This window comes from Streptopelia decaocto, assembly GCF_964273445.1.
Source record: "Streptopelia decaocto genome assembly, chromosome: 1".
Lineage (NCBI taxonomy): Eukaryota > Metazoa > Chordata > Aves > Columbiformes > Columbidae > Streptopelia > Streptopelia decaocto.
In genome coordinates, this window is record NC_138663.1 from 147,464,731 (window position 1) to 147,486,766 (window position 22,036).

At 42.1% G+C, this 22,036-nt stretch overlaps 1 protein-coding gene across 2 annotated transcripts in view; it reads right to left on the bottom strand.

The window, feature by feature from the left end:
* Positions 1 to 21,669, bottom strand: part of ST6GAL2 (ST6 beta-galactoside alpha-2,6-sialyltransferase 2) — a 55,192-nt gene extending 33,523 nt beyond the window's left edge. For both annotated transcript variants that reach the window (XM_082074608.1, XM_082074607.1), the window contains exon 1: positions 21,579 to 21,669. The gene's annotated coding sequence lies outside the window, so the exon portion shown is untranslated. The remainder of the gene's footprint in view (positions 1 to 21,578) is intronic.
* Between the last annotated feature and the right edge of the window lie 367 nt (positions 21,670 to 22,036).

The following is a 22,036-nucleotide window of genomic DNA, read 5'->3' on the forward strand; positions in this document are numbered from 1 at the left end:
TCTCCCGCTGCACTAAACATCCAGTCCTCTCCTCCTCAGTCCCTGTGGCTTCTCACACCTCGCAGTCCCTGGCTTTAGGAATGTCTGGGAGGAGAGGGCAGCCCCTCCAAGCATTCCTCACGGTCCCCCCACTGCACTGGCAGCGGACCCCTCTGCTGCTCATAGAGGAATCTCCCTCTGTACCATCTGGGGATGTGCTTAATCTCATGCCCTGTGTTCCTGACAGAAGCACAATTCAATTGAAGAAAGAAAAGCATTAGTGTAGGAAAACAGAAATTATGATTGCAATGAGCTACACTGGCTAAATAAAAAGGTGGTTTCATAGATGTGATTACTGAAGTCCACTGGATGCTTCAGGAAGAAACTTCCACCTCTCTCATCTATGCTCGCCTATACAGCTTTCAATCTGTCAAGGCAATTCTACACAAATTTCCAAATTATCATTAAAGTTGCTTATTGTCTCCAGCTTCACCACCCCTGCTGCAATAATCCTCCCTACTTACAATGAGACTGTTGGAGTCAAAGCTCCAGCTAAGGAGTACCAGAGGAATAAATCTGCACCTGGGGAAAGCCCCCAAGTCTTAACCCAACCCATGTTCCTGTTCAGTAGAGGTAATAGAGCTGTTTGCCCCGGTAGGTGATGATCTCATTTTGCTATGTCTCCTATCTGATGGGCTTTTCCAATCATTAACTGATCTAAGCTCCAAGTACTGTATGGAGAGGGGCTTTTCTCTTACCAAGCCAGAATATTTCCATGAAAGCCATGGAAAGCATGAGGTGAGGTACAAACCAGCGAGGTGGGCAGAAGAGGCAGACTTGCTTATTTGCTTATTAAAAGTACTAGCAGCAGCTATGAAAAAGAAAGGCAAACCCTAAGGGTATCTTTGAAGCATCCCAGGAAATAAAGCCAGCTCCTCAGTGGAAATTAAACACCGATTTTCCAAAAGCAGCACCCATTTATGGGAAATTTCATTTCGCTACACTAAGACGCAAGAATCCAATGTGTTCCCCCCCCACCCCTTATACAGCTCATTGTTTTGCAACAAGGAGCACTTTTAATTTTTCTAAAGTAGGCCTCCTGACTATTTCTTAAATGAGAAGAGATGGATGAGGGAGATTTTTTTTTATTATTATTCCTTTGAAACATTCCTCCCTTTCAACACTGTGTATTGTTAAATTAATTTGTACAGACCCCAGCAGCTCAGAGGTCAGGATGGTTCAAGTTGATGTTCTAAGCTGTGCACTGTTATGTTAAACAGGGTTTTTCTTGGCTGCAGCTTTTTAGTGAGAAGGTCACCTCGGGGTTATTTGGGGTAGCGAATGTTAGCTGTGGACAACCGTTCCCAAAGGGCTGAGAATCACACCAGGGTTTATTTGATGGAAAGCTTAGGCGGCATGAACAGATAGCAAATGCTCCTTTAGTTTGCTCCATCTCTTAGTCTGCTAATTCCAGGGTATTAAGAAACCCCTGGCATCGGGCAAGAGAGCTGGAGGCTGCATTTCCAGGGTGGGGAAACACACTCATCCTCTCATGTGGGAAGTGCCAAGTTGGTTTTAGCATTATCACATCATTTCTGCAGTGCAAGCCATACAGTAGGCAGCAACAGACAGGCAAGCCTGTGGGGAGTGGTGACTGCCAAAAGATGTATATTAGTCTGTTGATGGCCTGGGCGCTTGTCTTACTGGCTGTGATTAGGCCTCCTAATTAATGAATCTCTTTTGGACAACTTCCTTGTTAGTCCCAATAAATCTGGCTCCTTCCTTCAACATTATTTTCAGAGGAGTCAAGCTGCATTCAGTATTATTTGTGGCAACATAAGAGAATGTCTCCTGAAACAAAGAAGAAATATCCAAACAACTCAGAAGTAGGATTTTTTTCTTTTTTTCTTTTCTCTTTTTTTTTTTTTTTTTTTCCCCAACACTGCTCAGTGCCTTTTTAAGCTATATTTAGTTATCTTCTTAGGGAAGATTGCTTGGGAGGTTATGCAAATGATGGTATTGCTAACCTGAATCATCCGTTAAATATGAGCCAAGTGACCTAAGCCAGGGCATTTGGAAAGTGGAGTCTCAGGTTCTTATTTGCTTCTGGGGATGCAGGCAGCATGCCTGCTCTCAGGTTCTCTGATAGAAACTAGGATTCCACGTCAAAGGTGGTGGAGGTGGAGTGGCTTTTTAAATTATTATTTATTTATTTTTACTAATGACCCATTTCCAGGATCTCAGGCTGGAAGAAAATTACTAAATACAGTGAAACTTGCAGTAAAACTCACTCGAGCTGGCAACCCGGCAGCTGGAGAAATGCTCAGTGGGGCTTCTGCCAAGGAACGCGTCCTAGATTATTCTGTAGGAGCACGGGGGCTTAGATGCATAAATCTCCAGGCTTCAGTGGGAGGTCAAAGCTATCTTCTCTGTATCTGATACCCACTCTCCATACTCCATCATCAAGTTCAAGCTGCCTGGCACTGAAGCCAGCTATCACTTTCCTACAGCCCACAGAGCCGCCTGCACAGCCCAGAGACCACATACAGGCTATGTGAGTGTGGGCTGACAGGAGGGAAGTAAAAATAACCGTACCAGCTCCTAGCCTTCAGATGCAGACTTTCCCACTGGCAATGGAAATGTTCATCACAGCATCAAGGGCCAGGGAAAATGTGGCTCTGCAGTGACTGACAGCACCTCTCAGGTCAACCTCCATCTACCCAAACTGCAGCATCTTTTTTCATGAGCCATGACGCTGGCTCTCGCTCGGATATACACTGACATTCAAAACTCCAGCCAGAATTTCCTCCCAAATTTCAGGTCAGGGAAGACAACACAACCTCTTCATCTTTGATGGACTGGTTATGAGCCAACCATGGTCTTATCATAACTGAGGGTTTCTATAAAAATGTACTACATTTCACTGCATGTGAAATCCAGAACAACTTCAGTGTAAATCACTTTCAGGTTCCTCAAATGAAACTACAAAGGGCAGGACTGTCACATAGTTGCGCTCAAAATAAGCAGTTTTCACCACACAACTCAAATCAGCCCCTAAAGCTTCTCAAGGAGCCCCTCACATAACCATGCACGCAGCCTTACCTACTTCTGACCTCTTTTTTGCCATACCTTTGCTGTGCACTGGCACTGTTCACAGTGAGATGGAAAGGTTAAAGGCTGCTTCCAGTTGCAGCAAATGTCAGCAGTGCTTGGTTCCACCACAGGACATGGGTGCAGAAGCCACCTCTTTGGCCATAGTCCCTAGCATGTCCTCACACACAAGGAGTACAGGAGCAGCTAAGATATCTTTTCTGCCCTTGCAGAATTATCAGCTGACTGTTTTGGGCAGTTTTTGGTCATATTTCAGCCGCCACAGCACTGTGTCTTGATCCAAGCACCAAGAAAAACAAGCAAATAACAAACAGGTAAAACTCTTATTTACATCAGTACAAAACTTCTGCAAATACCCAGAAGCAGTGCAAGTCACTTTCCCAAAGTGAAATTCATTGTGCCACTGGATAATCACTGAAGGGTCCAGCTTTATACCAACACCATCCCAGCTGGCTACACTCTTCCACCTCAGCAATTCCTCTACACTGGCAAAGCCTTGAGGATCAGGCCACAGAGCAGCCCGTGTTTTTTCTGCTCATCTCTGCCGCCCCCCATAAACAGCAAGTTGTAAAGGAACTGCAGATGATCCCAGGAGACCTGATCAGCATTAGGATCCTGGGAAGCCCAATGCTGAGTGTTTGCATGAGGCAGACAGGCTGAAAGGGCAAACTGGCTGCAGATAAAAGCCAGGTGTGGAAACAAGGTGATCAGACTGATGGCCACCACTTACTTGCGCATCCTCCGCTCATGCATAATCACCTTACTAATGTATTTACAGTTATTGCTGAGGTGAGGTCAATAAGCAAAGTATGCCAACACAGGGAGGAAGAGGGAGGACTGGGAGAGGCTGAGAAGAGACGGAGACACTGGGAAGGAAGCAGGACACCGGCTGCAGAGCAGAGCGAAGGGCAGGGGTGAGCAGCAGAGAATGAAGAGAATCCGTGCCCATGGCACTAGTGAAAGAGCAAAACAACACCTGCCAGAGTCAAGGACACCTCAGCACCAAGGGGTGAGAAATGGCAGGAAAAACTTCCTCCCACCAGAACAATCACATCCTTCCCTGCAGGGAAACACCAGCTGGGCCCTACTCCTGCTGAGAGCAGGCTCTGGCACAGAGTTTCCTACCCTATTCCTCCTAAGCAACAGGGTGGGAGGTCTGGGTGAGCAGCAGGATCCGTGCTATGTCCTACCCCCTTATTCTGAGCAGCCCTTCCCAGGTCAATGTGCTGCTTTCCGCCATCCCTGTGCATGGGAAAGGGACCCTGGGGCACCAACTGCGCTCCTCGCAGACGAAGCATGGTCCTTGCTCTCTTCCCACCCTATGCACCAGGACATCCTGGGATCGAGTTTTGCAATGGACTAACAGCCAAAATAGCTGCACCTATTTTCCTCTCTTCTACCCCATGAACCATCACTTCACACTCCATGCAGACATTCTGCAAACTACAGGCACAGCTGGTGCCTGAGGACCCACAAAACGAGCAGGAGTGACAGCCCAACTTCAGCACAGCCTGGCTTTCTGTGGGATTGATCCTTCCCTGCCCACAGAATAAGGTTTGAATCTTTTTCCCCCTGCAAAAGCACAGTTCAGGAGCAGCCCATGCCTATGTTCTGATGTCATGTGTAACTGAACATGATGGCAGGAATCTCTTAATGCCCCGAAACAAGACAGAGAAGTGCAGAGAAATGTATAGTCTACTCGATGTCTAATAAAACACTAAAAAAAAAAAAAATTCAGCCAACATACATAACTGTATTTGGTTCCTCTCCTTCTTTTTAAGGGAAAGCTTTTGATACCGTACTTGCAAAAACACATAATTCAAAAAAGGAAGGAAGTGCTTTGAGGGTTTTTTATTTAAAGCTTGACAGGATAAACGAATCATAGTCTCATTAAATCACACAAATCTCAGGCTGCACACAGACTAAACCACGAGAAATAGGACGTTAACAAATCCTCATGCAGTTCTACAGTTCCAGCACAACAGCTCATTTTATTTCTGCTCTTGGCAACGTTAGAATAAAAGGCTTCTTTTCTTTGCTCCATAAATGTTTTTAGATGCTATATTACTTGAACTTAACACAGCAGTAATTGCACTGAAAAAGGGCAATCTGAATTGCTTCCTGAAAGAAGGGAACGTTTATACTAACACGCACATGAACAGAGAGCACAGTTACAAAAGGTTTCAATCCCATCACAAAAAAACTTGACCAAACTTACAATCACTTCCAGACAAAAATGGTTGCAGAATTTTGATTTTCCATTCTAAAGCAAAAATGTTTCTGAGATATACTGATTATCTATATCTCAATATAGCAGTAAACTTTACATCCACAGAGCGTGTTTCTACTGTATGTTCCAATAAAGCAGGTCCTACAGGCACTGTGTTTTGCTTTGCTTTTTATTACTAACTTTTTTATTAGTCCATAGTTTGTCTTTTTACATTTGTTCCAGAAAGCAAACAAGCCCTTGTTTTAAAACTCTAAAGCAGAACAATATAAATAAATTGTTCCCTATTTTCAGCTCTATCTCAGTGACAATTCCTATTTGTTTACGTTAGCAATGTAATTTTCTACATGCTCTCTTAAAATTATCTTTGTTAATGTCTCATTTCTATACATTCATATACATACAGACAAAAAACATGCCTTCTATAGGCTTATTTGCTCTAGGCTAAAAGCTTGAATGAAAAGTTTCACCCTGGAAGAAAGCCTGCCAAACTGAAGGATGAAGTCAGTTGAGGCTTTGTTACATTACAAATACAATCCAAAATTGAAGTTTCCTGGACTGGAACAATTTTTTCCCCTCTTTTTTGTATATTTTAATATTTAACATGACTATGCTGATAATAGGCCAATCTACACTAGCTAGGATGTTTTGTTTGGCTTCATAAAGCAAAATAAAGTGACATTAGTATTTTTTTTTTCTTTTTCTCCTCCATTTTGGCAGTGTTTTATTCATGGCTTAGGGCAATATTAGTTCAAACTATGACTAGATCAACAGAAATCTCTTCTGTGGGCGATACATCTGTTTGTAATCTGACACGAACCACTGGAACCTGAATCCTACCTGCCTGGAAATTTTGCAGAGAAACAGGATCTCTAAGAACTACCACCATGAAAACAGCATGAGAACAGTGACAATTACATCACAGTTGTTGGATTCTTCCCCCCTCGTGCAGTCATTAATGCCCATGCACAGCACATAAGAAGTCTTCTCTCCCAGCACTTGCCATTCACTCCCTACAAGTACAAATGACTTTACAAGGTGGGAGTTACCGAAAAAAAAAAAAAAAAAAAAAAAGGTCTCTGAAAGCTCTGATATCATTAAAATAGTGAGAAACCAAGGTAAGAAAGAAGTAAGACAGAGCTGACTAGTTTGCAAGATTATGTGCATTATTTTTTTTTGTTATAAAAGTTGAAATGACAGGGTAAGATTCTGAGCCCAACCTTACTGGATACAACTGTGGAATTACCATTTTATGCTAATTTTCACCATCATAAGAGACAACAGAATCTAAAACCTTGTATTTTGAGATCTACAGGCTACTAACAATGAAGCTGTGAAAGAGTAAATGCTTTTCTTACTAAGATACTTAGCAGAGGTTGTTGACATGCCTTTACCTCTAGAGGAAAGTCTCCATTGAAATACTGACTTTGAAGTCTGAAGCTAATCAGCATACATGTAACATATTCCCTTTCTTCAGTTCTTCAACAGGTGGGATTCTCAAATTTTTCATTACAATATTTGTCAGTAATTCAAATGCTGGCTATGTCTTTTTTTGGTTTCCAGCCAACAGGCAGTCCTTTGAAATATCACAGATTTCATTAAAAAGCCCTCCTTCTAAGCCTGCCTTTAAGTAGCCAAGATATGCAAACCCCCTGCCTGGCTTTTGCACGCTCTGCTTAGAAGATGCAGATGCATCTGCTTAGAAGATGCGGATGAAGCGCATCCTCTTGCCTGGCACAGAGCACAGGCGTCCTCTCAGAAAGATGTCAGACATGCCTGAAATCCTCTCCTCTCTCTCTCCTCTCTCTCTCCTCTCTCTCTCCTCTCTCTCTCCTCTCCCTCTCCTCTCCCTCTCCTCTCCCTCTCCCTCTTCCACACCCATGGGAACCGGCTCCCTCCTGGCTATGGCAAGGAGTAGCTGGGGTCTGCCCACACCCCCCACTCCAGCATACCCCCCTGCTTGCTTTCCCAGGGGGGTGCTTCTCAGACAGTGCTTGCTTCTCTTCAGGTTCATGGCCTTCCCAGAAAATCTGAGTTTTCCCGCACTGTGGCACCATCTGCCATTTAGGAAGGCCATCAGCGACATTCAAGCCAACCATTTGGAGAGTCAGGAACAAAGTTTGTGAGGATGAAGATGATATTTTATGTGGTTTTGCCCCTTGCCTAGCATAATACAGCCCCCATCCATGTCTGCAGCTCCTAAGTGCTAAAGGAACAGAGCAAGTAATAAAGTGAAGCCAATTCACCACCCTAAATCAATCAGAAGCAGGTTTTCTCTGCCAGCATAAAGAGAGACTGTTCTGAAAAAGAAATCTTTGTTTTAACATAGATTGATTCCTTAGCAACACCAATCCTGTCAAACCTATTCTGTCGATGGTGTTTAGCCCTGCTTCAATCCTGTTCAGACACCAAAACCAAAAAAAAAAATTAGTCTGACCTAAAAACTAATGCTTAACGTTTCTAACATTTTCATGATTCTTGCTTTTATTTCCTGACTCATCTATATTTCTAATTACTGTTTGTTAGTAGAGATGTTTTATTAACAGCTAAAACTGCCATAGCAGGTATGGGGTATACTACACAGGATGACAGTAAGCAAAGCAAAGTTTTCCTATTTTCTTCAGGTTGTTTCTTAACTGCCGGAGAAAAACACATTGAAGTCCATACTAAATTTGGGTACAAAAATGCAAAAATATATACTTGCAGCAATCATAAATTACACCAAGCAGTGATGGGACTCTTGTTCTGGTCTGCAGCTGCCTTCAGTCTACTCCAAACTTCTTGGATTTTTCCGTATCTGTGCAAAACCTTCTCTTTTCCTTGCCCTGCTGAGGCCAAAGAGTAAAATTCTTGTGAACCTGTATTTGGACATGAGGTAGTACAGCAAAGTGCTGGTAATCCACACTCACTGGTAGGAAACCTGCCACTAGTAGTAAACATACTGATCGCTAAACAGTTTGGTGAATTGATGAAACAAAATTTACCAGTCCAATACAGCAGAAGGAACTCTATATAAGAATATTTCCTTAATGCATTGTAACTTGTACTTTATTTTAATGCATTGTACAATTTCATAGCACTTCTAGCAACTATAGTGAAATGTATGGTATAAAAACGCCAAATATGAAATCTGGTATTACCTCAAGCAGTCCCTGGAGGGTCATGAGAGACACCAGGTTATTCCCAGGGAGGAATGACACAGCCCTGTGTATTCCCATTACCCCAGTCCTGCGCTGCTACAAAGCTACAGTAGAAGCCTGCAGCATCTCACAATCCCGAAGTGACATTTAAGTAGAGGAATACAAAGATTTTAAGATGAATTTACAAGCAGTGCTAGTCTGGTTTACTTACAAACCACATTTATTCAAACATATCTTGTACCTCATGTTCTGCTTTTCCACTAAAGGGCCCAATTTTGTAACCCGCAACAGTCACACAAGCTCTAAGTTTTCAATTTCAGCCTAAGCTTTTCTTAAACAAGCAGACAGACAATATGTTGCACCCCAAAAGAAATACTGTTTAAAGTTAGCTGGGGAGGCAGGAGCACCCCCACCAACAGCCCTGAGGTCCAGCTCTGGATGCAGAACGCCACTGACTGAATTTACACATGAGCCCTGACTGGCAGCACACACCCCAAGTTCCTATTGCAAACCGGGTACCTGGATATCACCACATTTCAGTCTGAAGATGCTGTACTTCTACAGATTTTCCTTTCTTCTATTTTAACCACTTTTTGAGATTGCTAAGTCTCTCCAGATTGCTTCGAAAGCAGCATAAATTATTAACAGTGAACTAATTTATGATGAAATGGACTTATCATACTAACTACTGATAATTTTTTTAAGCTTTAATTGTTCAAATTTGATACAGCTCTTTAAGAATCCTATGCAATGTGCTTTCACAATTCTCAATGGATAGTATTTATCTGACTTATTTACTAATTACTTCCAAATTACAAGTGTCCCTCAGGTCTGAATCATTTCTGATGAAAGAATGAGCAGACTTACATAGTTTTATACCATGAGGGAAGAGAAATTAAAGGAAAAGAATTTGCATGGCTCAGATAAAGGAAAGTTTCATTTCTTTAAAGTGTTTTCCAGCTTTATTACCGCATGCAAGTAACAGTTTTGTCTGTTAAATCTCCCACACCATCATCATGTCAAGATCTCTGCTTAGGTTTTTTCAGTAAATGGAAATGACCATCAAAACCTATGGCAAAAGCAGTACTTCAGACTGCTGATACTGTAAATGTCACTGTCTCCATAAAGAACCTGAGTATGGACAAGCACATGTAGAACAACCACATATTTTCAAGCCATTTAAACAGAACATGCCCAAGGGCATGCTGTAGAGAAGCCCACGTCTCTGTCAGTGGGTATCATACACAGTTTCCTTTCCAGGAGTCAGAGAATCCAAGTTTATGTGAATTCTAATATATCACTTTTCTGCCAAGCACATTGTTCTAAGAAACAGGCACACTGGTGTCTTTAGTTTAAAATCAATTTCACTTGGCCTGGGCATCAGAGAATCAGTGAAAAAAAATAGGCTTTTAGTATACGTTTGCTTTCTAAAAGCACTTTATTGGAATATGTAACATTGTTAATATAATACATACTTTATGTACTCCATGTACACTCTCAAGAGCTACTATTTTTCCAGCATTTCAGCCAGTGACTGGTAACTCCAGATGACAGTCCTGTGTTCCCTCCAGCATCACCATATCCCTATAACCACCTCCTGATTTCCAAAACCTCAGGTGAAGTAGCATCCCGATTCTGAACCACCTCCAAGACCTATGCACCAGTCACCACTGCTGCAAGTCTTGATCCAATCTGCCTTTATCCTGATGACACTTCTACTCAGCATACCTGTTTTTTCAAGTCACTTGACATTTTCCTGAGTGCTTCTCATACATGGGACTTGAAATTTTCTTCTTTTGTAACCTCACTTCAGCTGGAAGGAAAATGAGAGGAATCTTCTGCTTAAAATGGTAGTGCATTTCAAAGAACAAAAATATAACTGCTTTGTTTAGTGGATCTAAATAAAAAATTCAATTTTGGTTTACAGCCCAAAACCGCAGTGGAACTGATGTGGTATCAAATATTACCTTCTGAGAAACTTGGACAGTGGGGAAATAGACAATTCTTGTTGCTCTGCTGTTACTGACCACACTTCTGCTTTATAGCTGATTCTAAACAACTGGGGAGGCTGGGGGGGGGGGGGGCGGGGGGTGGGCAGGAAAACACCTATAAAGAAGCTCACTTTAATCCAGTGGTAAGGTAAGGAAGACTTCAAACTCTATCACACATACTTACTGGGTCTGTTCTGCACTTATAATGCAGTTTTGAGCTGTGAATCTCCAGTAGTGTCTATCCCTCAGCTTTATTGTCTTTGTATAGCTGTATCATTGTTTGGCTGTTAATGTTCCTGCCTCATTTACTTAAAATGTTAAAAGCCAGCAAATGTGAAAATAGTATCAAGTATTTAATGAGAGGTATTTTAAGTGTGGTACCTCTTAACTATTCTTTAGAAAATAAGCAAGTAAATTCAGAAACAGAGTTAAAGTGGCACTATCAAAAAGCAAACTACTGTAGAAAGAGGACTTTACTTTCTTGAGCTGGAGCATATATCTACCTTAGCCATGCTGAACTCGGCAGTCAAGGCTATGAATTACTACTGGCTGCTTGACTGATTAGACATGGTCCTGGTATGCCTGAGACCTTCCAAACACAGCAGGGGATACTGCAGCAGTAGACAATACCATAATATTGCAGTATTACAAGCTATGCAGTTTTCTATCCCTTCTCTCAGCTTGTGCAATGGGTTTATGAGACTCCTTGGAATATTTCATCTGCAAGCACGGGACGGAGTAGTGCCAGTAGTAACTCAAAGCTTTGCAGCTCTGCAGTCTGAAAAGCACAGACACACTCTTTCTAGAAATGCCACAAAGATAAAAAGTCATTGAGGTGATCCCCTCCAGTGGGGCCCTGCTTACTGAAGAAATCATTCAGGGAGTCCCTATGCAGAGCACTACAGTACTGTGCAGTGATGCTTGAGCTAGCTCAGGAATCAAAAAATGCACTCTTGATTCTATATATTTTGAACTGCATTTCCTCTTTGATGGCTATGGTTTTGATGCAGTCACCACCTGAAGAAACCTCAGGGCACTTTCAACTGCAACTAGCTATTGTTTAAAAAAAATAAAAAGCCTCTGCATCATACATGACAAAAGAAAGTTCCATGTATACAGTGGGCTCTAGCTGTGCCCTTATTTATCTCATGACAACCTCGCAAGAGCAACATATATTTCAATGACTGCAAGGCTTAATTATTTTAATTCTGTGGTCCAGGAGTTTTCAGCGGGGTTTCTCTACTGCTTGCAGATTTTGCAGACTGTAGCAGTATATCTGATCACTAGTTTAAGTAGCTGTGATCACATTACACCCACCCGGCACTCTTCTCATTGGCTGCCTACATAGTGGCAGATTGATTTTTAGCTGGCTCTGTTGGTCTTTTTAGTGCTCCTAATAATAAAACGCCTGAGCAAATAGAAAACCTTCTGATGGGTATTTCATGCAGACACCCTTTTTCTGAATTAACCCATGATAATCTACTGTATCTTGACAGACAACTGTACATACCGGTACAGATGGCAAAACAGGACAAAGACTGTGCCTTGCACAGACGTGGAGCAACTCCTGGTCTCATGAGCTGCAGAACTCAGCAGGTGCTGCGTAATCCTGCCTGTAAGAGTGTCATACTCTGTGATCAGCAGCACCTTATCTCTTCCAGAAACAGCATCTCCTGACTTCTTCCGAGTCTCTCACAGTGCTTCTAAACTTCAGCCCCGGAAAGAAAAATAACAGTCAAGCATTGACTTCAAACACTCTCAGCCTCTGCCTCAGGGTGAGGACTCATTCCAGCTTGACATCTGTTCCAGCCCTGCTCACCCTGTCTATAAAGTGACTCAGTCAAATTAATTCAGTGTCTTTAAATACAGCATATTTAGAGACCTTCCCTCATTTGGCTGCATCTAACAATAGCAAGTATCTGCAATGGCATGCTTTGGTCTTCACGTCACCCAGAAACCAGCACTCAGGGTGGAGGGAAGGGCTGGTGCATAACTAGGTCTCACTCCTATTCAGAATCAAGTCACAGCCAAAGTGACCCTAACTTGAGAAATAAAAAGCATTTCCAGGCCCACAAACATTTTCTCTATATTTTCTAAGCTCTATCTGAAATTTCATAATTTTGGCAGCTACACATTTCAAGCTACAGATGTTTAGACACAATGAAGAGCAGCTCAAGAGCACACACAGAGAACACTGATCCAAATCTTAGGCTATCGCCACCTTCATGGCTTTCTACAGCAGGAGCTGCCACTAGGGAAACCCTGAATGATGAGATGGCCATCAACCAGAATAATTTTTTGCCTGGAGGTGAGAGTATAACTAGGCCAACAGAGATGCTCTCTTTGACCAAGCAGAGAGGGAGAAGCTGTATTAAGCAGTGAGATTTCAAACCAGACAGCCCAAAAAGCTCTCCAGTGATAGTCAGGTGGGAGTAAGACCTGAACTTCTTGGGTAGATATAGGGCTAATGCTTCTGTCCTACCACATATGCCTGCACACAGCCATTCACAATCTTGCAGCAAGTTATACTTCTCTGAATTTATCCTTTTTTTTTTTTTTTTTTTTTTTTTTTAAAAAAAAAGGCAAAAATACAATCAGCCTGAACAAGAAATAGCAGTGAACAATTAAGATGGAATGAATATCACCTATGCGGAAATATTTCTAATGGAAAGATTAGCTTTCTATAACAAACTCCAGTTTTAACCTTCATAACTTCAACAAAGTAAAACCCAGCCACTTGAAATTTCACAGTCATGGTCTTGTGCCAAGGAAAGCTTCTCTGGAAAGTTTGAGGTAGATTGGCCAAGGCATCCTGGAGATATGAGAGTTCCAGAAAAGTGAGGTGTTCTCCATTTCTTGGACTCCATCCTAATTTTTTTTGGCTCATAATAACCTCAAAATGGTTGGCTTAGACATTCTGAATTTGCTTGGCTACCACCAGTGCCTTTGACTAGTTGCAGGCTATTTTATTACTAAATGTGGGTTTGTGCAAATTCTGAGCGCTGCGGTTGTTAACACCACATGTTGGCTTGTATATACCATAGGCAAGCCAGTCTGGCCCGCTGCAGGGTCCTCCAGCACCTCATCAGCTGTGCTCAGGAGGCAGCACCAAAGCCCACAACCCTTCCCTTAGGTCTGACTGGGTATAAGAACTTGGCTGGACTTGACAGAATCCATGGGGGAGCTGCATTAGGCCAAAGAGCAATGGCTCCAGGGTGCTTTCAAGCCTTGCCAATACCAAAGTGCCTCTCTGGTAAAGGTAAGCACACACCCGGCTGTGATGGTTTCCTCCCCAGTCTTATTGTCATCCTCCTACTACTGCTTCAATCCATACTTAGCCTTACTCCCTGATGTGCACAAAACTTTTCCCAGGGAACACACACGTAACTCCCAAGTACCCCCTCCTCTGTGGATTACTGATCCAATCTATTTTCCATTTCCACAGTGATGGAAAACTCCATGCTAGGGTCAGGGTGCTTCTACTGCAGCCCATTCCCTCTCACTGCTCCACTCCTTTGGTCTCCAAGGCCCTCTTCTAGACTGGGAGCCTTGTGCACACAGACACAACATAACTCATTAGACTTCCGGGCAGGAAAACCCAGGAGGGAAAGATCTCAGCCCTCAAGAAGCATATTTCCCCTGAGCCAACTAAAAGCTTTGATAGACCCTGGAAAGCTGTGGATAACAAAGTTGTTCCTGGTGGGGACTGCTCTGTTCATAATCTTGATTTTGATAACGGACACTATGGCAACCTCATGGATCTCATGACACAGCCTTCAGCATGGTCAACTACTTTAAGCAATTCTCCTTAATCTTTGATATTTCCCTTGACAATGACTGTCACCTGCCGAGTTTCCAGGAAAACAAGCGGTGCACAGCTGATCAGTGGTGGAAAACATTAGGACATTAAAAACATTTCCCGGTGAAGTATGTTTCTACATACTAATGCCTCAGTTAAAGGGAGACCTATTTTTCTTGAGATGCACACATGCATGACTCCCATTCACAGGAGCTATGTGAGTGCATCCAAAGTACAATAGGCTAGAAAGTGTCTACATTTACCAAACATCGATCCCACACAGAAGTGCTTTTTGAGAATGACACGTTCTTTGATCTACTGCATCTTACTTTTGCTTTTCAGAAACAAAAGATTTCTCCATGACCACGTCACCTAGATTTAAAAAATAAAAATGGTGATATGAGCACAAGAAAAATCCTTCACTGCCCTTTGGGACGGGGTCCTACCCCCTCCACCTCACTGACTGTGGTGTGAGCTAATGAAAAGAGCATGAGGAGAATCTGCCTGCACGCTCCTCCCTCTCTCAATCCACAGTGGGCCAGTCACACTCTGACCCTAACTTAACACTTGGGCTGTAAACTTACTTAACACTTGGAGAAGAATTTATTTTTTCAAACATACTGATGGCAGCATATGGCCCATCGACAGGTTTATTATTCTAAGACACTTTTTCCACCAGGTTATAGGCTTTTTTATAAACATATGTTTCAGCACATAATAAAATCACTAAGAACTGTTGCTGAAACATAATCACCACGCAGGCACAGAAACTACTTTTCAAGGTTTGTCAAGATAATGAAACAATCTTTTAAGGGACGTACAGTTTTCTAAATGTCTTTTAAATCTAAGGGTACTGAGAGTTATTCATGTTAAACAAAGCCAACCAAACAAAAGAAAAAAAAAAAAGAAAATAGAAAAAAAAGTGAGTTCTCTTTGTTAATGCCACATTATTCTCCATTTTGTCAAAGTAAGCATTTTTATACTTAGTAAAGCCTCTCCTTTCGCTAAGTAGACCTTTAAATCAGAACATGTATTTTATGGGTGAATGATAAACTTCTGAAATAGAGGTGGCAAATTATAAAGAAAATGTCAACACGACTACAGTCACACAAACTCATAAACGTAAAACCACGCTTGATATTCTGTGTCCTCCAGTAGTACTAATAAAAGGTCTGTGTATGGAGTCAAGGCAGTTAGACCATGGCCTTGCATTTGCAAGACTATATCCAAGTTAAATATCTAAAAACATGTCACTGCTTGATTTTCCCATAAAGCACATCTGTGTTCTTAAGAAATAACACTTCTTGTCTATGCCTTTATAATGCTATTTCTATGGAAGCGCCACAATCTTCAGAAACAAAAAATTACACGTTTTACACTGCTGTCTTCAAAAAATTCCTGTGCTCCTCTTATTCTTAATGCTTCCTCTATAACACCTCATGATGTATTTAGCCCCAATGGCCTTTTTTGTAAAATGAGCCTCTTCAATACATCAAAATATGACCCAACTCATATATGTTTCCTAAAAGCTGTTTCCTACCACCCAAGTTTATTGTCTCCTGTTGAAAGGAGCCTGCAGCTGGAATACAAACTAGGACTCACAAGGGTCTAGATCCAAAGCCCACTTAAAGGCAGTGCAAGACCTTTCCCTGATTTTATGGGACTAGGTATCAGGCCTGTAGTTCACTGAAGACACTAGAGGCCTTCCTGATAATGGTACAATGATACAAATCATTAGATAGGCCTTAATCACGAGAAAAAAAAATTTGCAACCACTTTAAACACTTCTTTGGCATTTAGGGTATTTTAGGGAAGAAAAAGCACTTCTGGGTTTCCCCACCACAACCACATTCCCCACAAAACACAGAAGTTTTAAGACACTGGAAAAAAAAAAATCTGTGACCAGCAGATTTGATCCTTAAAGGAAAAAAATCCCTAATTTTATCAGAGGCCTACTGTTATAATTGGCATGCGTGAGCTTGCATTCAAAGAAAACTCATTTGTTAAAATTAATCACCAAGTTCTCAGCCAATTTGTCAGTAACTACCGTCAAGTCTGGACATGATTAGCTTCACTGGGAGATACAGTATGCCCTCTATAATGCTTCCACAGGAGGAAATGCTAAACCCAGTGAAGCCTTTGAACATTTTGCAGGCAACTTCAGAAGGAGCCAGGACCTCATGGATGCTGCTGCATGCTCTACTTTTTGCTGCTTTTACAGATTAAGCCCTTCTAGGAGACACAGGCCAACAACTCCAATAATAAAACGTGCTCTTTCACCACCAGCAGACAGAGCAGGATGAGCAATCATAGGTCCCTATGCTCTGTTTGGAAACACTTGGCTGGCTGGATCAGTTTGGGTCTACGATGAGGCGTGATGTGCTTGTTAGCCACTCTAATGAGTCTTTTGATGAAGGGGCTGGCTCTGCTCATCTAATTGCGGTGGCTGCTCCTGCGATGTGGAAACCTGTCTATTAGAAACCACATTTCACAGGTGACTAAACAGCCATCAGATGGTAACAGCTTTCATTTGTTACTGACCTCCATTTCCCACCGCAGTGAAATGGGAGAATGGCCCAATACCGTGTTACCAGTCAAACACGTCCTGCTCTCTGTGGTGATTTATAAAATACCCACAACATTTTTCAGATTTGCAATGCATTGTGTTGAAACAGCACTTTGAATTAGCATCTTCTTACCTAGGAATCAGCCTCATAGAAGAATGTCAAATTCTGCACTACTCAGTTAGGCAAAGACTGAGGGCATTTTGGACCATGACTGTAGAGCACATCACTACATTTTTATACACAGAAGGTATTTACTTATTCCTTGTTCCTCAAAAAGAACATCATGGGCCGAAGAGACATGGTATTTCACAGAGACAGGATCAGAGTCTTTGCTGAGGGACAGACATGACAATGATCAGATCAAAAGTAGTCTTTACGGCAATGGACTCCACTACTAAAATGAAATACAGAACTTAGTATAGCAGAGCTACTTTAAACTGAGGATCCCAGAAACATCCCTCATTAAACTTTACATCCTCTGGACCTTTTGGCTCCATCCATGACATAATGGATTCACAAAGTTGCAGAACAAACCACCCCATCTCACTAAGTCCTCTGCATCTGATGGGTCACCCATCTTCCACCCAGACAGGTTTATGTCACAAGGGAAGAAGAAACTCTTTCCACAGTTAACAGGTATTTGGTTCACATGATTTTGTGTTCAGTCCCCAGAGAGCACTTGCAGTCACTTCACAAATCTAGCTATAAAATGCCCTAATCTCATATAGTATTTATACAATCTAATACAATAAACAGTGGATTGCACAAAACCTGTGGTGAATACTACTCCGATGACAACTGCAGAGCTATGCAATGAATAACATTTACTTTTCATTTACATTTAGATTTCTGAAGTGCAACCTTCCAGAAAGCACAATGCAATAAGCACACATACGTCTCCAGTGAAATGTCACAGCAATCCAGGCCACCACATCCCAGAGCCCGGCTCTGCTCCACTTCCCCAGCTCCCACCCAACCTCTGGTCTGGAAGATCTGGCATCTCCAAAGCAACTGGTGTCAGAGCGGGCTTTGAAGGCCTGTAGACAAACAGACTCTGTCAGGGCATCTGCCAGAAGCAAGTTCCCAAGGTCAAGGACCCTAGTCAAAAACACTGGCAACAGCTCCCTGTCATTTAACTCTTCAAGTGTTTATCCTCCTGAAAGTAGAAAATCTTTGAAAAATGTATACAACAAACACAATTATTTGGGCATGCTCTGCCATCCAGGCCAACTATTGAAGGTCTGTTTCTAGTCTACGTAAAATTTGCAGACTAAATAGAAATAAAACTGAATTTCTTTTCAAAGTTGCTTTTCTCATAGTGTTACTGATAAAGAAAATCAGTTTTCTATGGTTGCACCATAGACGAGACTGGATCTACAATACAATAAGTCTGTAAGACCCGTAACAAATATCAGGGTTTTTTACATTATTCTCAGGTGTAATATGGTAGGTGTAGTCATCTTTTCATATAATCTTGTACTCTAAATATGACACCATGAGTTTTAATAAATTCCATTTATTATAGAACTAATATATACAATTAAGCACATGAAGCAGGGGTTACTGTATCTGAACCCTTTACTATAAATTCTTCATGGCACAGATTTCATCCCATGCCCCTGCTTTTACATTCTTAAAATAATTTTCAAGACAAATAATATCACTTGACTTGACTTCAGTAAGCTTTTTAAACTTTCAGGAAAAAAAAATAATTGCAACTTTCCCATTTGTGTCATGGTTTGGTGGCTACCTACATATGAATGACAGAGTTTTACAGAAGATCAAAACATATGGCATATGAAGAGATGCAGAACAATTGCTCTGCATTAACACCAGCAAAATCACAAAACAACTGCTTTCAGTTATGCGAATTGAAAATGTAGTGGCATGACTGCAAATGAGAGCCTAAAAAGTGCAAAGTTCAGGAAAAAGCCACACATACAGCTGCTCCAAAAATAACTGTGGTCAGATAAAAGTCTGAAAGCAATTATTTGGGCCAAATATTGTACACAGACCACTGCACTAAGCTTCTATCATTAAATAAGACAAAAGTGCCCAATAAACCACTTACTCTATTAATTATATTCAAGTGTGGCAGTCTAACACTTGGTAATAACTAATAACAAGGAAAATAATTTAAAGAAAAGTATCTGATCTTATATATTTCTTTCTTTTTCATTCATCAGTACCAATGTTACTAGCCAGCCTTTCTAACACACTTCAAATGCATTAAAGGGATACTGCTTAGTGTCAGGAAGAGCTATTTAAGGGTTGTAAACCTTTACTCTGAGGAAGCCAACAGTCTTACTTGACAAAAATTATTTCTCCACTACGAAAGCAGCAGTAAAGCCAGAATTTCCATTCTTTGAATCAAGTCCCACGCCTTTGTTCCAAAGTTACGGTGTCACGGGGTCACCCAATTTTTTTGTAGCAGCAACAGCACCACAGCAGACCTTTGCAGATCCACAGATTTCCCACTAAACCTATTCCCCGGATTTATCTGCCTTCACACGAATCACACAGCATTTGTATACACCTGAGATTTTAACAGTATTTGCAGCAATTTCTTCTTGAGATAATTAATATTAGAAAGTTATTTAATGTATTTTTGCTTCTTTTAATGCCATTAGTAGCTAAACACACACAAAATGAGCCGACACCATATGCCTAAGTACTTCTCTGTAGACCACCAGCCAGTCACTTAGCAAATACAGAGAAGTTCCCAAAACACAGTCTGAAAATCACTGCAGAGGCATTTGCATATAATTTCTAATGGACCAGTAGCATTCCAGCAATTTATGTAAAATCCAGCATGCTCCACTAGTATATGCAGTAACTACCATACACAGCATCAATTCACAATGGAATTGTTAGGATGCTACCAACTGGATGCAGTTTTATCTCATTTCACTAATCTGAAATAGAAAAAAAAATCAACTTCTGTCAGATTACAATTAATTTCTATTTTGCTTTCTTAATTTTAAAGCAGGAAATGGTATCTCCAGATTTTGCTTATGCACAATTGTTATGTTTAATCAAAGAGGGCATATAACAGACAATAATTTTGCAGATTTCAAAGACAGAGATAAGGTGAATTTTATCCACAGCATCTTTCCACTGGGATGTTTACATAAGCAATCCTAACATCCCTTTAAATTACTTTTATAGAGTTTTTATAATACTTTCTCTATTGTTTGGCCTTTCTTTTCCTTTCTTCAGTAGAAAATACATCACAAAACATTTATGTAGAGGTCTGTAACTTTGCAACAAACCTCTAAAATTTGTATACATACTCCACCTCTGAATGTGCAGTGTGGACAATGCTGGGAAATCCTGTCCTCTGCCCAGATGAACTGTAGAAGAAAGAGTTCTCTGACTACCACATCAGGAGTTGTGGAGGTCCTAGCCTCCATAACAGCAGACTTTTGCCTACAAATAGTTCAAAGTCATCACTTAAAAGATCTCAAATCCAGCACTTTCACAGCAAATGGCAAGTGGAACCCTGCCTGCTTCAGCAGAGGTGTCTGCCAGGACGCCCCTTTGTTATCAGCTGCAGAATCAGTGCCAAATATCCTTGGGTTTGAATACACAGGCAGGACCTCACCTCCAGACTCTATCACAGCTTCTCATTCAGCAACAGCTTTGCCCAATAGCGCAGCTTTCAGTCTTAGCAAGACACACACAAAATCAGCAGGCAACAACCACAGGATTTCCAGTCAGACAGTATTTTAATCAGAAAGCACATCTGAAGGAAAAATACCTCTTAACTAAAAAATAATAAAAACCCCTGTTAAAAAAAAATAAGAAGAACAAAACTGCAAGGGCTTCATCTTTAAATGGAAAAAATGTAGCAATTCTTTCCCCATATCCAAAAGCCCCATGCTATCAAAACCAGCTGAATTACTTTTGCATGAGTTTTCCAACAACAACAAAAAAAAGGATATATACATATATATGTATTAAAATTACCTGGATGCAGACACCACGCCTGGAAAGTTTCATTGCAAAGGGTTAAAGTTCAGAAAGTTTGCAAGACTGAAAAAGGAAAATCAGATTGAAAAACAAGCAAAACCCTTAACCTTGAGGTTTGCTGCTGCCTCCTGCCTATCACTTAGCATTTCTCTCCACATGAAGAAATTAGATGACTAAATCTTGCTCCAACAGTTATCAACTAAATTACTTGAACGAGTAACCTAATCAAAATTTTTCTAGTACCAACTGAAACACATTACCATGACAGAATAAACTACAAATGGCAGCTGAGTATTAGAGATGATAATGTTCCTGATAAAATATAAAAGCAGTTCACAAAAGTGATCCACTGTGCTTATTAAAATTAGATTCGCAGAGACCTTTTTATTCCTTTGAGAATATCGATTTTTACATGCTAATACGACTGCCTAACTATTTATAAGCACGATCGGCAAAAGCAAATATAGAACTAATAGAATAGCCTTGAAAAGCAACCCCCGAAAAAGGTCTCATTTAAATTCCTGGAAAGCACTACTTCTCTAAACACATACTATTCAGGCTCTTTGAGCAAGCGAACCCTACTAAAAACACACCCTGCACACACGCCCCGCCTGAAAACTGTTAAGCCAAGAAGCTACTAAGCCATGCCACTGAGAATCCATATGGCTTCACGTATAGGATTTTCCTGCCAGCAAACGCTGCACAGTAGAAACCCTCCCCCAGCACCCCCAACCATTCCCCCCCCCCCCCCCCAAATAAAAGTGCTTTCCGTCCGGGGGTGTCCTTACGTACCGCCGGGGCGCTCAGGGCTCTGTGGGGTGCCTGTCCCCCGAGGTGCAGCAGCCGGGGCGGTGCGGGCGCTCCGCCTCGCCGCTTCCCACGAGGTGCCTCCTCTCCCCCCACATGCTGGTGGCCGCCGCACGGCACAAAGCGCAGGGCTCGGTTAGCCGCCGGGGGCGGGCGGCACCCCGGCTCCCGCTGGATCGCAGCGGCACCGGCGCCGGGAGGTGACACGGGCAGCGGGCGGCTCGCAGCGGCGCGGCACGGAACGGCACGGAACGAAACGGCACCGCCCCCCCCGCCCCCCCACCCACTCCCTCCCGGGAGCCGCCGCACACCCCTCGGGAGCCACCGCCCGCCGGGGCCGCCCCTGCCGCTGGCCGCACAGGGCCGAGCGACCCCCGCACCGCCGCCCGGCCCCTCCCGGGATTGGGGGTGCCCCCGCCCCCGTTACCTCGCGGGCGGAGCCG